The 14,054-nt window shown below is 46.5% G+C and overlaps 1 protein-coding gene across 1 annotated transcript in view; it reads right to left on the bottom strand.

Annotated features, from left to right (window-relative positions):
• The window catches only part of kiaa0586 (KIAA0586 ortholog), an 818,517-nt gene that overhangs the window by 923 nt on the left and 803,540 nt on the right, over positions 1 to 14,054 (bottom strand). The gene's annotated exons all lie outside the window — the stretch shown is intronic.

Raw genomic sequence — 14,054 nt, 5'->3', positions numbered from 1 at the left:
CTCGTATTCATAGGAAGGGTAATTGGTCCATCCCCAAAGATCTCGTGCAGGTTATAACATCCCTGCCCCCCATAGTCCGAAAACCCATCGGAGAAAGGTGGATCACGAGGGCGCCTGCTCTTTTTTACCCATAGTTGAGCCTCTTGCGCATGTGGGGCAGGAGCAGGAGGTGTATATCTGGAGAGCGAACGTTGTTTCCTTGTTGACCACTGTGGGGGGACCACTATTAGTGACTGCTCTCTGGCTGTTTCACCGTCAGCCATTTCTGATGCTTATGTTTCTGTGTCGGAGTCCGAGTCCTCAACCTTCCACATCTCTGCGTCGGGTAGCGCGGGGGCCATTGGAATCATTGATGCTGTGCTGTCTGACTTTAAACTGATACCTCCAAAGGAGCTACCAGTTGAATCAGTCTCCCGCTTCTGAAGCGTGTAATGTTCTTGTCAGATGGCCTGATTTATATTACAAGAACACATGCAGCTGTAGCGATAAACAATTTATTAACATTAATTGTGGGTCAAATATATACAAAACAAAAGATGAATAACAGTATTAACATGCGCAAGCAACCTCTGTTCCAGCTCCCTCGTCAGTCTGAGGTCACCTGACTCTAACATTCACTTATATACTAATGAGACTCCTAGTGGTCAATGGGTGAATTACAACATAACCTGTTATCACAACAAGCTGGTCTATGTGCTTCTTCATCACTCGATCTTCAGTCTGAACTTGGTATGAAACTTGACCTGTCCGTTGAACTACCGTTCCTGGGACCCACTTGGCACTGTGTCCAAAGTTTTGAACATAAACTGCGTCACCTGGTCCAAACTGTCTGGTCCGCTTCTGCCTGTCTGGGTAACGCCCCTGCTGCTCCTGACTGCGGCGTACTTTTCTGCTAATACCTGGGAACGTGAGGCTTAGGCAGGTCTGCAGTCTTCGTTCGGCCCATTAAAAGCTCAGCCCGCGCTAAAATGGTCGCGGCATGTGGGGTGATACGGTAACAAAATAAAAATCTGGCCAGTCGTGTGTCGAGAGAACCCGAGGTCTACTTCTTCAAGCCTCTTTTAAACATTTGCACCGCCAACCCATTCAAAGCCAGGTGGTACAGGGCTCTGCAGATGTGCTGCACCCTATTTCTCTTTTTGAAACACCTGCATGCTTCACAAGTAAAATGCGTGCCGTTGTGGTGACTAACACCTCCGGGATACCGGGTGTACTGAATGAGAGTCTCAGTTTTTCAATAGTTGCCTTTGGAGTAGTGGACGACATTCTGTGGACCCCTGGACACTTCAAATGGGCATCCACAACAACTAAAAACATGGAGCCCTGAAAAGGACCAGTAAAGTTGGCATGAAGTTGCACCCAAGGCCTTTGGAGCCATTCCCATTCCCAACACCTCATAGAGGCCTCCAGTACTCATTTGAAAAGTCCGCTGCTAATCTAGGCGAAGGTGTTGCAGCCAATTGTGGCCTAGCAGACTCTGGCCCTTGTCCTTTCACCACACTCAATGGCAGTCTTACAGATTGCTGCCCGTAAATCACAGGGGCAATCCTGATCCTAGCTATCCATGGCAAGCAGATCCTCCGTGTACGTGGCCAGTCTTACCTCCGTATCACGTAATATCAACTGTTGTACTCCTACTGAATTTCCAACTTTGAGGCATGTAGCAGATATTGGGAAATTTTCTGGCTTAGCCTGCTGACTTTAGGAGAACGTGCCAGCAAAGACAGGAATTTTGTTTTGGTGGGCGGGGTGGGGACATGTGTGCTAACAGAAGTTGGGACTGCAGGTTCTGCCGGGTGCCAAGGTACACTGTTCAAAAGGCTCACCTCGGACTTTGTCTCAGTTATTTAAAAAAAAAATTTAGAGTACCTAATTAGTTTTTTCCAATTAAGGGGCAATTTAGCATGGCCAATCCACCTACCCTGCACATCTTTGAGTTGTGAGGGCGAAACCCACGTAAACCCATGCACAAACTCCACGCGGACAGTGACTCAGGGCTGGGATCGAACCTGGGACCTCGGCTCCGTGAGGCAGCAATGCTAACCACTGCATCACCATGCTGCCCTTTGTCTCAGTTATAATCAAACCAGTAAGACCCTCTAGCCCACGCCGACAAACTCTCCTTTCTCCATCCATGTCACCTCATACTCCTCCACCCACCATCCATTGGCCCTCGTAAACTCAATGCCAAAGTATGCTCCCCTACCCACCCCTCATGATCCCTCACACCCTCCATACCAAACTTTGGCACGTCCGTGCTCATTCATCCACTGTACACTCAGAGTTTGAGGGGCCATGGGTGAGGAGGGAGTGGGTGGGTTGGAAGGTACCCACTACTTTGCCACTGAATTTCCACTCGAGTGAAAATCCCTTTTTGGAAACACTCGGTTGAAACCTTACTCAGTAGTATACTTTGTGATGTTCTTGAAGCTCACATTTCATGGTCTAATCGTTTCCTTTGATCATATATAGGTATAGGGTAACATCCATTCAGGATCATATACGTATCTAGTAGACACTTGGTGTAAATGTTAATACAAGATGGATGGTTGAAAAAGACACCTGTGGAGAGGGGAAGGTGTCTGACATCTATAAGGTAATGCAGGAGGTGGAGGAGTCGTCAGTGGAGGAGCTGAAGGCTAAATGGGAGGAGGAACTCGGGGAGCAGATAGAGGACGGGACTTGGGCGGATGCCTTGGACAGAGTCAACTCTTCCTCCTCATGTGCGAGGCTTAGTCTCATCCAATTTAAGGTGCTGCACCGGGCCCACATGTCCGGGACTAGGATGAGTAGGTTCTTCGGGGGTGAGGACAGGTGCACCAGATGTTCGGGGAGTCCTGCGAACCACGCCCATATGTTCTGGGCATGCCCAGCACTGGAAGAATTCTGGAAGGGGGTGGCGGGGACGGTGTCGAGGGTGGTTGGATCCAGGGTCAAACCAGGGTGGGGACTCGCGATTTTTGGAGTTGCGGTAGAGCCGGGAGTGCAGGAGGCGAAAGAGGCCGGTGTCCTGGCCTTTGCGTCCCTAGTAGCCCGTCGAAGGATACTGCTACAGTGGAAGGATGCAAGGCCCCCAAGTGTGGAGACCTGGATCAGTGACATGGCGGTATTTATAAAATTGGAAAAGGTCAAATTTGCCCTGAGAGGATCAATACAAGGGTTCTATAAACGATGGCAGCCTTTTCTGGACTTCCTGGCTCAGAGATAGGTAACTGGGTCAATAGCAGCAGCAACCCGGGGGGGGGGGGGGGGGGGGGTGCATTATTGTAGTGTTTATTCTGTAACTTTATAGTGTGTTAATATGCGTTGTTGTTAAAATGCTGGGTTGTTCATGGGGATGGGGCGAATGTATATGATTGTTAATATTATTGTTATTTTCGGTATTTTACTAAGGTGCGTCAATGTTGTATAAAATCAAAATTTCTCAATAAAAATGATTTAAAAAAAAAAGAAAAAGACACCTGTGAACAAAGCACTCTCATTGACACAAGACTCAATAAAATCCTATTTAAATCCCGTAGCCCCTAATGAAACAGATTACACACTACAAACTGACAACAGCACCACCTTCCTATGCCTTTAAGGGATAGCAGTGTAACATCACCAGAAGGGAAGAGTGGCATGCGATTAGTCTTGGTTTTACTTTTGTTTTTGAATAGAGCACATACTCAGTTTTGTTGCTGAGGCCTTCAAGCTTTCTATCCATGTGTATCTCATGTGTCCAGTTAAATAAATTAACCCACAACATTTACCCAATTGGTGCCTTTATATCATTATAACAGCAGAACATGATGCTCAGCAAGATTAAGTACAGGTACGACATGGTTTTCTTAATATTCGTTCATGGGATGTGGGTGTCCCTGGCTGGGCCAGCATTTATTACCCATCCCTAATTGCCGCCTTGAACTGAATGGTCTGTTAGGCCAGTTCACGGGGCATTTAAGTCAGCCACATTGCTGTGGATCTAGAGCCACATGTAGGCCAGACCAGGTAAGAATAGCAGATTTCGTCCCCTTAAGGACATTAGAGACCAGGTGCATTTTCACAACCATGGTTTCATGGTCATTATTAGACTTTTAGTTCCAGATTTCTTTTTTATTTCAAATTTCGTCATCTGCCATGGTGGGATGCGAACCCGAGTCACATTACCTTGGTTTTTAAATGACTACTCCAGTGATAATACCACTATGCCACCACCTCCCTGTGAACGGCCTTACTTCTTGCTACATTGCATGAGGTGATCCTTGCCGTTCTGGTCAGACTGTAGCAGAGTCTCAGTGTCGGAAGTGCTGCAATCACAACATGGTGACCTCTTGGGAAAGCTTGGGAGACAGGGTGAGATGGTGAGATTGCAGAGCAAAGCCTGTTAGTTCCATGAGTGGGACAATGCCTTCGTCGTCAGCCTGTTCCAAATTAAAGGCATAGGTTCTGGGTTGACGCCTATCCCTGGTGGGATGGCGGGTTTGCTGGCCGCCCTGTGGCTTTCACACTCTGCAATTTCTGCGGCCACACAACCCACATCGTCTGGGATCTCCCTCTACAGATTTGGGGGACATAGCTGGCCTGGTCAGTGCGGTCCTAGATCTGCGGCCCTGGCCTCGGGGGTGTTCACCCCAAGGTGGGGATCTGGGGGTTCCTAACCTGGGGGCCGGGGGGGGGAGCACTGAACACTGAATGGGGTATATCCCACACCATTCACTTCCATTCCTTGGAGTTCCTGTACTTCCCTTTCTGCACTTTCTTTTGGAAGCAAACTTTCTACAGACTTCTCACGGTCTAATAATGGCTCAACCAGTAACCTTTGTTGGGTCATAATATTATTTATGCTACAAACCAAACAGTTACGCAGCATCTCAGGAAGGAATAGGTCATGATCACAGAATTCAGCTAGTTTCTTGAAACGGGTCAAGAACTCGGTAAAAGTCCCTGCTGAGGTCTTCTCAGCCGTGTTAATCTGGTAACGTTGCATGATGACTGACTGCTTGGGGTCTTAATGGTCTGCCACTAGTGCTACCAACTCTTCAAAGGTCTTGGAGTCGTGGTTGCGGGGTACGTGAGGCTTTTTATCAAGCTGAAGGTGGGGGCTTCACAGGCAGTCAAGAACATTACTGTCTGTCGCTCAGCACCACTTATACTATTAGCCCTGAAAAAGTATTTGCATTTTGTGTCCACTCCTCCACGCATCAAGTCTCCGGAAAAGCGGCCTTTTGAAATCAGTGTAAACCTCATCTGGTAGTGAGGTAGGAGATGATCATTGTCCAACAGTTAGCAGTGCTGACTGTAGCTGCACTTTTACCCTCGTCGCCAATTTAGTGGCCACAGGGGAGTCCAAACGGGAGATGTAAAGAAACCTGTTTCTTACTAAGTAAACTATTTACACGGTACACTTCAGGTCCCAGCCGGGACTACACATGCCCGGCTCTCATCTGGGCTGCCTTTTATGCTAGAGTCCATTTACTCCATTGATAGGCCACCCGCCCATTAGCAGGGAAGCTCGTATTCAACCAGGCTTACGGAAACTTTAATTGGTCCATCCCCATAGGTCTTGTGCAGGCCTAAACAGTAGCAAAGAGTAAAACCAATTGCTCCCACTTTTCTTCACTTATCACAAGCATAAGTGGATTATTCCTGGCCTTAATAGATGCATTTCAAAAATTAGCAACAGAAACATCAACCCCGTAAGCGCCTATCTGGATCATCGGAATACCGTCCTTAAAGATGCTAATACAAGTGAATCCTGTATACAACTTGAATGTAGGACAGAAATAAGCATACTTATCGAAGGCAACTGAGTAATTCATACTTCAAATATTATTTTCTTTGGTTAAAACAAATTAAGATGTACAATCATATAATACAGTGGATAGATATCGTAAACATTTTTCACTATGGTTGTGAGTGAATTGTGGATTACCTTGGGGGTTGATTCCAGGTGGTAACATAAATGCTACTATACATTGTTGTACAGGTCTGAAGTGCCAATGGCCTGTAGGTGATGGCTTGATTTGGCAGTTACTCAAATCCGGTGGGCTGGAGTATGGTTTAGGTGCTTAGAATGAAGCTGCTGCAGACGTGTTCACAGTGGGCCAGGAAAAGGGACTAGATTTCAAAAAGATTACATATACACCTGCCAAATGTTACGTCTAAGGGGTTAAACACTTCTGGCCTAAATATTTTCTTTGGCAACAAATGTAAATTAATTTTGGCCCTTCCACTGGATGATATATTACTATTAAGTTTCCCTGAAAGTAGTAAATAATTTAATGCAGGACTTTCTCATGCATACCAGTTCTAAATATTCCTCATTTATTGTACAAATATCTTGCTGAACCTAAAACCATAAAAGGAAGCACAGTAAGAAGTCTTACAACACCAGGTTAAAGAGCAACATGTTTGTTTCAAACACTAGCTTTCGGAGCACTGCTCCTTCCTCACACTTCGATGGAGTATTCTTATTTTATTGTAAGTAATAGCACATCCATGAAAAAGTTTTCAATTCTATGCCAGTAAGCAATCTTTTTACATGATTTTTGATATGTCAGAAGTATATTCAATTATTTTCTATCAATACTTCTAACAATTCGTTCTAATAGATGGTGGATTCTATAACAATTGTTTTCTTTAAGGTTGGCATTGTCCTCTGCACAAAATATTTTTTTTTTGTTCTTCCCAACACTGATGAACAAATAGCTGGATGACATAAAACGATAGGTAGCCAAGCAGAAGGAAGGTGTTATTTTGTGACAGCACCAGATCCTTTGGTGTTTCCTGGTGCAAGGAAAGGATGGTGAAAATACATATTGATTGAGTTGTATCGAAACATAGTGAAACATTGATCTATCTGTCAAGTGTTATTTACTAGGAGTGATCATTACATATATTCATTAAAAATCTAATTCACGTTGATGAATCTATCACCCATAAAAATGTACAGAGGACCATATATCCTTATGCATATGTACTTATGAAGTTGCAACCAACTATACCAAATATACCAAGTAGCAATAAGTCAATATTTGTAATGAAACTGACCAGATTTTACTCATAAAAAGTAGGAACAAGCATAGTGATACTGATCACAATTAATTTCAAATATTTGGATTTTATAAGATTTTCGGGTTCCTTGGCCTGGATTTTACGTTGCTCGGGTGGGCACGTGCCGGACCCGGAAACACGTAAATTCGTGGGAAAAGACGTTGGGTGTGTATGCCCCAACCTCACGATATTTCAGTCAGTCGGCGCAAGTCGGAAGTGCGTCCACCGACAATCAAGAAGCCGATTTAATTTAGTTAAACAGCAATTGACTGGAATTTTACGTTGCCCGTCTGGCTTTATGGTTGGCGGGTGGGTCAAGTGGTAAGGCGACCTTTATATTTAAGCTGCAACTTTGAGGTGGGATGAAAGTCATCGCTCAAATAAAATTAACAAATGTGTCTGGGTCGGAGATCTGTGTACGATCGTGCTGCCTAGACACTGGTGCATAGTTTTTCCACTAATAATGTTTTTTCAACTCAGCAGCTCCCTCAGACAACTCCGCAGTGGCTGCCCCCGTGAGGGAGCACAGTTCAAGTGCCAGCCCGTGCGCTCCCTTTTCTCACCGCCTGCCCTCTTCCTGCCCTCCCTGGTAGCTCTCAGCCTCTCAAAGAGCCCATTTCACGCTAGATGACTGGTAATTGGCCAGCCAGCCGGCATAATAGCGCGTTATCAATGCGATCTCGGACGCGAGTGGGTTTCACATCAGCTCCTGTCTGCATTGACTTTGGGCGTTTCCTAACTCTAAAATTCAGGCCCATGATTCACATTTTTGCAAATACTAAAGGAAAATATAAAAATCTGGGTCATTGCTTAATCTCAAGATAGCATTACTGAGTTGTTAAATCACAACTTCAAAGGGATTACTTAAGTAAATGAAACCTGCTGAGTCCTTTAATTTGTTTTTACATTGCTGAAGTTTGTTCAGGATGAAGTGACCTTTGAGGAACTGTTTTATACCGTATATGGACTTAGGACTGGAAGGTACCTCAAGAATCTACTTAAAAAGAAAGTGAAGAACTGGCAAATTGATTTAGTTGTAAGTGAATTTGATTTGCTGGTTTAGCTGATGAAAACATTTATGCACTTGTCCTATTTCTCATTGAGATACATTGAGATTCTTTTAAACTTGCTCATTAATTCTCAAAGGGTCCCAATAAGGTGAATTGACTCTGAGGGGGGATAGAGATTGGGGCGGGGCGGAGGGGGGCTGAATTGTTAACATTGGATTCTGGTTTTAACTGTCAGAGTACAGGTTTCCCTAGCTTCCTGGGACTTGTCAGGTTGAACAAGGCAAAAGGACAGTGGGGAATAACGAGACTGAGCATTTGAGATACTGGAACATACCACTTGGGAGCACTAGTTGGTCGTTCAGCCCTTCAAGCCTGCTTTACCATTCAGTAAGATCTGATTGTGATCTCAACTCCACTGTCTTCACAAGATTTACCAGCAGAGGATTAGCCTTTTAGATATGACCGAGCACCAGTGCCTCAGACTTTCACATCAAGTTGTTGTTGATATGCAGCCTCCTGAAGACTACCTGTCAGGTGGATCAGGTAGGTGTGCATCATCAGTAACAATCAAATCACCACAGCCCTAAATTTATTTGCTTCTGGCTCTCCCAGGGATCTGCTGGTTACAAAGAACAGTACAGCACAGGAATAGGCCCTTCGACCCTCTATGCCTGCCCTGATCAAGATGCCTGACTGAACTAAAACCATCTGCACTTCTGAGGTCCATATCCCTTTATTCCCATCCTATTCATGTTTTGTCAAGATGCCTCTTAAACGCCACTACTGTGTCTGCTTCCCCCATCTCTCTCGGCTGCGAGTTTCAGGGACTCACCACCCTCTGTGTAAAACAACCTGCCTCTCACATCTCCACTAAACTTTGCCCCTCGCACCTTAAACCTATGTCCCCAAATATCTGATTTGTCCACCCTGGGAAAAAGCATTTGACTATCCACTCTGTCCAGTCCACTCACAATTTTGTTACATCTTCAGAATCTCACAATTTGGTGCTTGTGCATCTCCTAGGAATCTGGTGCTGTATTATTCCAGGGCTGTCACTTACGTCCACTTGCTACTCATCAGGCAGTCAAATGAGAGGGCTCCAGGATTTGCTGGTCTGGCTGTACAAGTCCAGAGAATGACTGGCTGCACACACATTGCAATCAATGTGCCCCGAGATCACCAACAGTCTTCATCAATTGGAAAGGATTACACTCCATCAATGATCAGCTGGTCTGCAACCACTGACAGCTTGTAATGTATCTGACACCCAGGAAAGGTACAATTGAAGTCCTCGAACATGTGGGGTGCGATTCTCTGATCGCGAAACAGAGTGTCCACGCCATCGTGAAAGCCGTCGCGTTTCACGACGTCATGAAACGGGTGCGGGCACTAGCAATTCTGTCCCCTACAGGGGCCAGCACAGCGCTGGAGCGGTTCACGCCGCTCCAGCCTCACTTCCTGGCATGCACTGGAGGTGGCGCCAACCCACGCATGCGCAGTCGTGACGCGCCAACCCACGCATGTGCGGTGGCTTTACGGAACCCACCAGCCCCAACGCAACATGGCGTGGGGGTTCTGGGGCCGGGCGCGCAACAAAATAGACCCGGGGGGGAAAAGGCCGGCCCGCCGATTGGTGGGCCCCGATCGCGGGCCAGACCCCATCGGAAGGCCACCCTCTGGGGGACAGAGCCCCCCCTCCCCCCCACAGGCCGTCCCCCGACCCTTCGCGCAGAGTTCCCGCTGGCAGCGACCAGGTGTGGACGGCGCAGGCGGGACTCTGCTTTTTCCGGCGGCCGCTCAGCCCATGAGGGCCGGAGAATCAGCGGCCCGGCCTCGTACAGCGGCCCGCGACCGTGCCAATTGCGCCAGCGCAAATGGCGCCGATTCTCCGCAATTCGGAGAATCGCGCGCCGGCGTCGGAGCTGCGTGGCGCGGTTGTGCTGATTCTCCGGCCTGGCGTGGGGCTGGGACAATTGTGCCCAAGGAGTGTCATTCAGCTACTAGTGTGCTGAAAATACGTTTCATGTACCTGCACAGATCTTAGGACATTCTTTAGCATCAACAGAAAGGTATCCAGAATGATAGTGATGTGCTATACTTTACACAGATTGAGCTGCAGCAAGGACTGTAGCTACAGGAGAGGAAGATGATCAGATGCTACAGGCTGGATTCTCCGTTCCTCAAACTAAGGGCTGGCGGCACGCCGATAATGATGCGGCCAGCGGCGTCTTAGTGACGTCAGCCGCGCATGCGCAGGTTGGCGTGCGCGGTTGCCGTCTTACCCTCCGCTGCCCCGCAAGACGTGGCGGCTTGATCTTGCGGGGCGGCAGAGGGGAAAGAGTGCGTCTCCTAGAGACGCCGGCCTGACGATCGGTGGGCATCGATCGCGGGCGAGTCCCCTCCTGAGCACGGCCGTGGTGCTCGATCGCCTCTCCGCCCCCCACAGGGGCCAAACTTACCTTTCGCGCTATGTTCATGCCAGCAGCGACCAGGTGTGGTTGCCGTGGCGTGAACAGGTCGGGAACGGCAGGCGCTCGGCCCATCCGGGCCGGAGAATAGCAGGTCGCCGTGATAAACGGCAACCCGCCGCGATTCTCCGAGCGGCATGTCGCAAAACGCGGCACGCCATTTTGGGGGGGGGGTGGGAGAATCACGGGGGGTGCCAGAGTGGCCGTCCCGCGATTCTCCCACCTGGCCTGGGGAACAGAGAATCGCGCCCTAAGTGTTAACGCCGGAGCAGGATGAATGGACTTTCACAACAGCAAAACTGCCGCTGAACCTGGACAGATTCAATGACTGTAGAGGGGGAACACATTTGATTCCAAAGAAAAATGGTGCAGGATTCACCGGGTCCGTGATTGACACTCGGGAGGCTGACAAGCTGCAACCGCACATACACATTACCCTCTCAACACACATTTATCTCAGCCAAAAAGATGGCATTGGTGTGCTGGAGCTGATGGGTCAGCTAGGCCCAGAGGGCATCCAGGGGGGGTGCCCTGGGGGGACAGCTATACGACCCTTAGCCCTAAGTTCACAGTGGGTTGTCAGTGGCGTCGCAGCTGCATGGCTGTCTTAATGGCTACGGCAATGGTGTTCCATGTCTGTCCCCACAACCCACCTCCTGGCCGCCCCCCACTACTCCCCCCGACCCTAGCAGAAGCCCCCCCCCCCGCCCCCGGCACAACTGTCAGCAAACTATGGCTATGTTGGATACTTTCTCTCTCTCCCTAAGCAGCCACGATGCCGGTTTCACAATTTTTAAAAGCACAAATGAATCGTGTCATCGGGAACTCGACCCATCGGAGGCGGAGAATCGCAGAGGCCTCGGAGAATACAGGGTCAGGTCCGCTAATGACATGCAAACGGTGTTTATCATAGAATTTACAGTGCAGAAGGAAGCCATTCGGCCCGTCGAGTCTGCACCAGCCCTTGCAAAGAGCACCCTACTTAAGCCCATGCCTGCACCCTATTCCTGTAACCCATTAATCCCACCACTAAGGGCAATTTATCATGGCCAATCCACCTAACCTGCACATCTTTGGACTGTGGGAGGAAACCGGAGCACCCGGAGGAAACCCATGCAGACACGGGGAGAGCATGCAGACTCCGCACTGACAGTGACCTAGCCGGGAATCGAGCCTGGGCCCTGGAGCTGTGACCCAACTGCAGCGGCGTGCAGCGGTGATGCCCGGGGCAAATCTTGATTGTATGCCCCAAAGACTCAAGTATAAGGCCTAATATACTGAGAAATATTATGAGAAAGGAAAACATTTTGAATATATAAACACAGATGAAACATGAAATAAACGCTTTATTCGATTTTAATATTAATCAATCAAATTTATTAAGTTATTTTCCCCAAATGATACCTCCTGTCACAAAACACCTGAACTACTTCACTTTTTACATCAGCTGTGAGAAATTCTTTTTCAATGCTTATTAAAGCCAGGTTGGTCAGTCGCTCCTGTGACATAGAAGACCTCAGATATGTTTTTATTAATTTCAGTTTTGAAAATGACCTTTCACAGCTTGCGACTGAAAATGCAATTGTAAGCAGTAATCTGTATGAAACACACAGCGTCGGAAAGACATCCCTCCCATACTGCAGTAAAGACTCCAGAGGATCTATAGGATCAGGGGGAACTCTATTCCCTCCAGCTCGAAGGAGCATCACAAAATCAATAATTTCGTCATATAACTGAATTGCAACCACATCATTGTCATAATAATTTGCAAAGTCTGAACATTCCTTTTTTAATTTCTCTCTTTCTTGTTCATCTTCAATCACTACTCAGAAGAAAAGAAAATCGGTCACCGAGTCTTTGAAGACGGACACTGCGGTCTTCAATTTCAGTTTTTAATCTGTTCACAATCTCTACCATTACTCTATTCATTTCTTCTTGTGCCGTCAGTCCACTATCTCTTGCTGACTCTCCAGGCATTCTTCTTATTCTCCTTGTTCGTGCAATTGGTATTCCCCAATTTTCACAATATTCATTGGCTAAATCTATTGCATTGTGGATAATTTCGTCATTCTTCAAATTCAAGATATGAATAAGTCCTCTCAGATCACAAGAAGCTTCATGGAACCCCATTTTCGGATCCTGCAAACGTTTTGAGACTTTCTCCACTGATGATAAAACTGAGTACCAAAAATTTAATAAAGCTATAAACGGGAACTGTTGAATAGAGTTAAGTAGCGATCCTGCATCAGATTTAGTTTCCCTTGAAAATTCTCCTTCCAGCAGGTGTTGAAGGCTTGCAATAACGTTGTCACACTCTTCGTGGATTACTTGCACAGCATCATGGCTGGAACTCCATCTTGTGTCACACTGTCTTTTCACAGTCCGAGTGACAAATGATTTTAACACTTCCCAACGAGAAGTAGATGAAGAAAAAAAAGTAAAGAGTTTTTCTAGAATGCCAAAAAATGTAACAACAACAGGTTGCACCTCACTTGCATGGACACAGGCCAAATTGAGGCTGTGGTTCTCGCAGTTCACAAACACAGCTTTTGGGTTAACTTCAAGAATTTTTTGTTGAACACCTCCTCTCACTCCAACCATAACTGCTGCGTTATCATATGCTTGACCACGACAGTCATTCATGGAAATTTTGTCTTCTTACAATTTTTCCTGAATTTTATTTACCAGGCTGACTGCATCTTTCTTGTTGACTTGAAAAAATCCCAGAAATGTCTCCTTTATTTCTACTTTTCTGTTTTAATCAATATGAACGTAACGCAGAATTTCAGAAACCTGATCTTCATGGGCAATATCTGGAGTTGAATCCAGCATTATGCTAAAATATTTTGCGTCCTTAATTTCAGAAATTATATTTTTCTTGACAGTTTCACCAAGAAGATTGATTATTTCGTTTTGAATTCTGTTGGACAAATAGGTGACACTTTTTGGTTTCTCTTTCCCTCTCTGCAAGTGTTTTGCTAAGATGTCATCATATTTGGCCAAAAGTCTGATTGTTGCTAGAAAGTTTCCTGTATTTTCACTGACTGTCTCCCCTGGCTCTGATAACCCAGATATTCCTTCTCCTCGATGTCCACGATAGGCCAGATTCTGTTTTGCCAGAAAGGATATAACCTCGACAATCCGTTCAGTTATAGCTTTCCATCTTTTCTTTTCAGCAGACATTTGCTGTTGAAGTTCAGCATCTATCGTAGTTGAATGATGGAGTCGAACTACAAGGTTCAGGTATTCCCTCATGTGAGCTCGATGAGAAGGGCTTTTCTCATGGTCAGGTATTGTTGGATTTAATTTTCTCCAAGTGGAGAAACCGTCTTCCTTTCCAAAGTTTGACACAGATGACAAATGCTCCTTTGAAAACAAAAAGCAAACAAAACAGTAGCATGCTTTCCGATATGGAGAGTATAACAACCATTTTCTCTCCACAATTTCTCCGTTTGTGGAAACTTTATCAAACCACTGTTTGGAAAATGATCTCCCATCCTTCTCAGCAAATGGACCACTTTTATTCTGATATCTTTCAGGG

This window comes from Scyliorhinus canicula, chromosome 2 (assembly GCF_902713615.1).
Source record: "Scyliorhinus canicula chromosome 2, sScyCan1.1, whole genome shotgun sequence".
NCBI classification, from domain to species: Eukaryota; Metazoa; Chordata; class Chondrichthyes; order Carcharhiniformes; family Scyliorhinidae; genus Scyliorhinus; species Scyliorhinus canicula.
The sequence above is the reverse complement of the archived record's forward strand: the minus strand, read 5'-3'. Positions and strand labels throughout refer to the sequence as shown.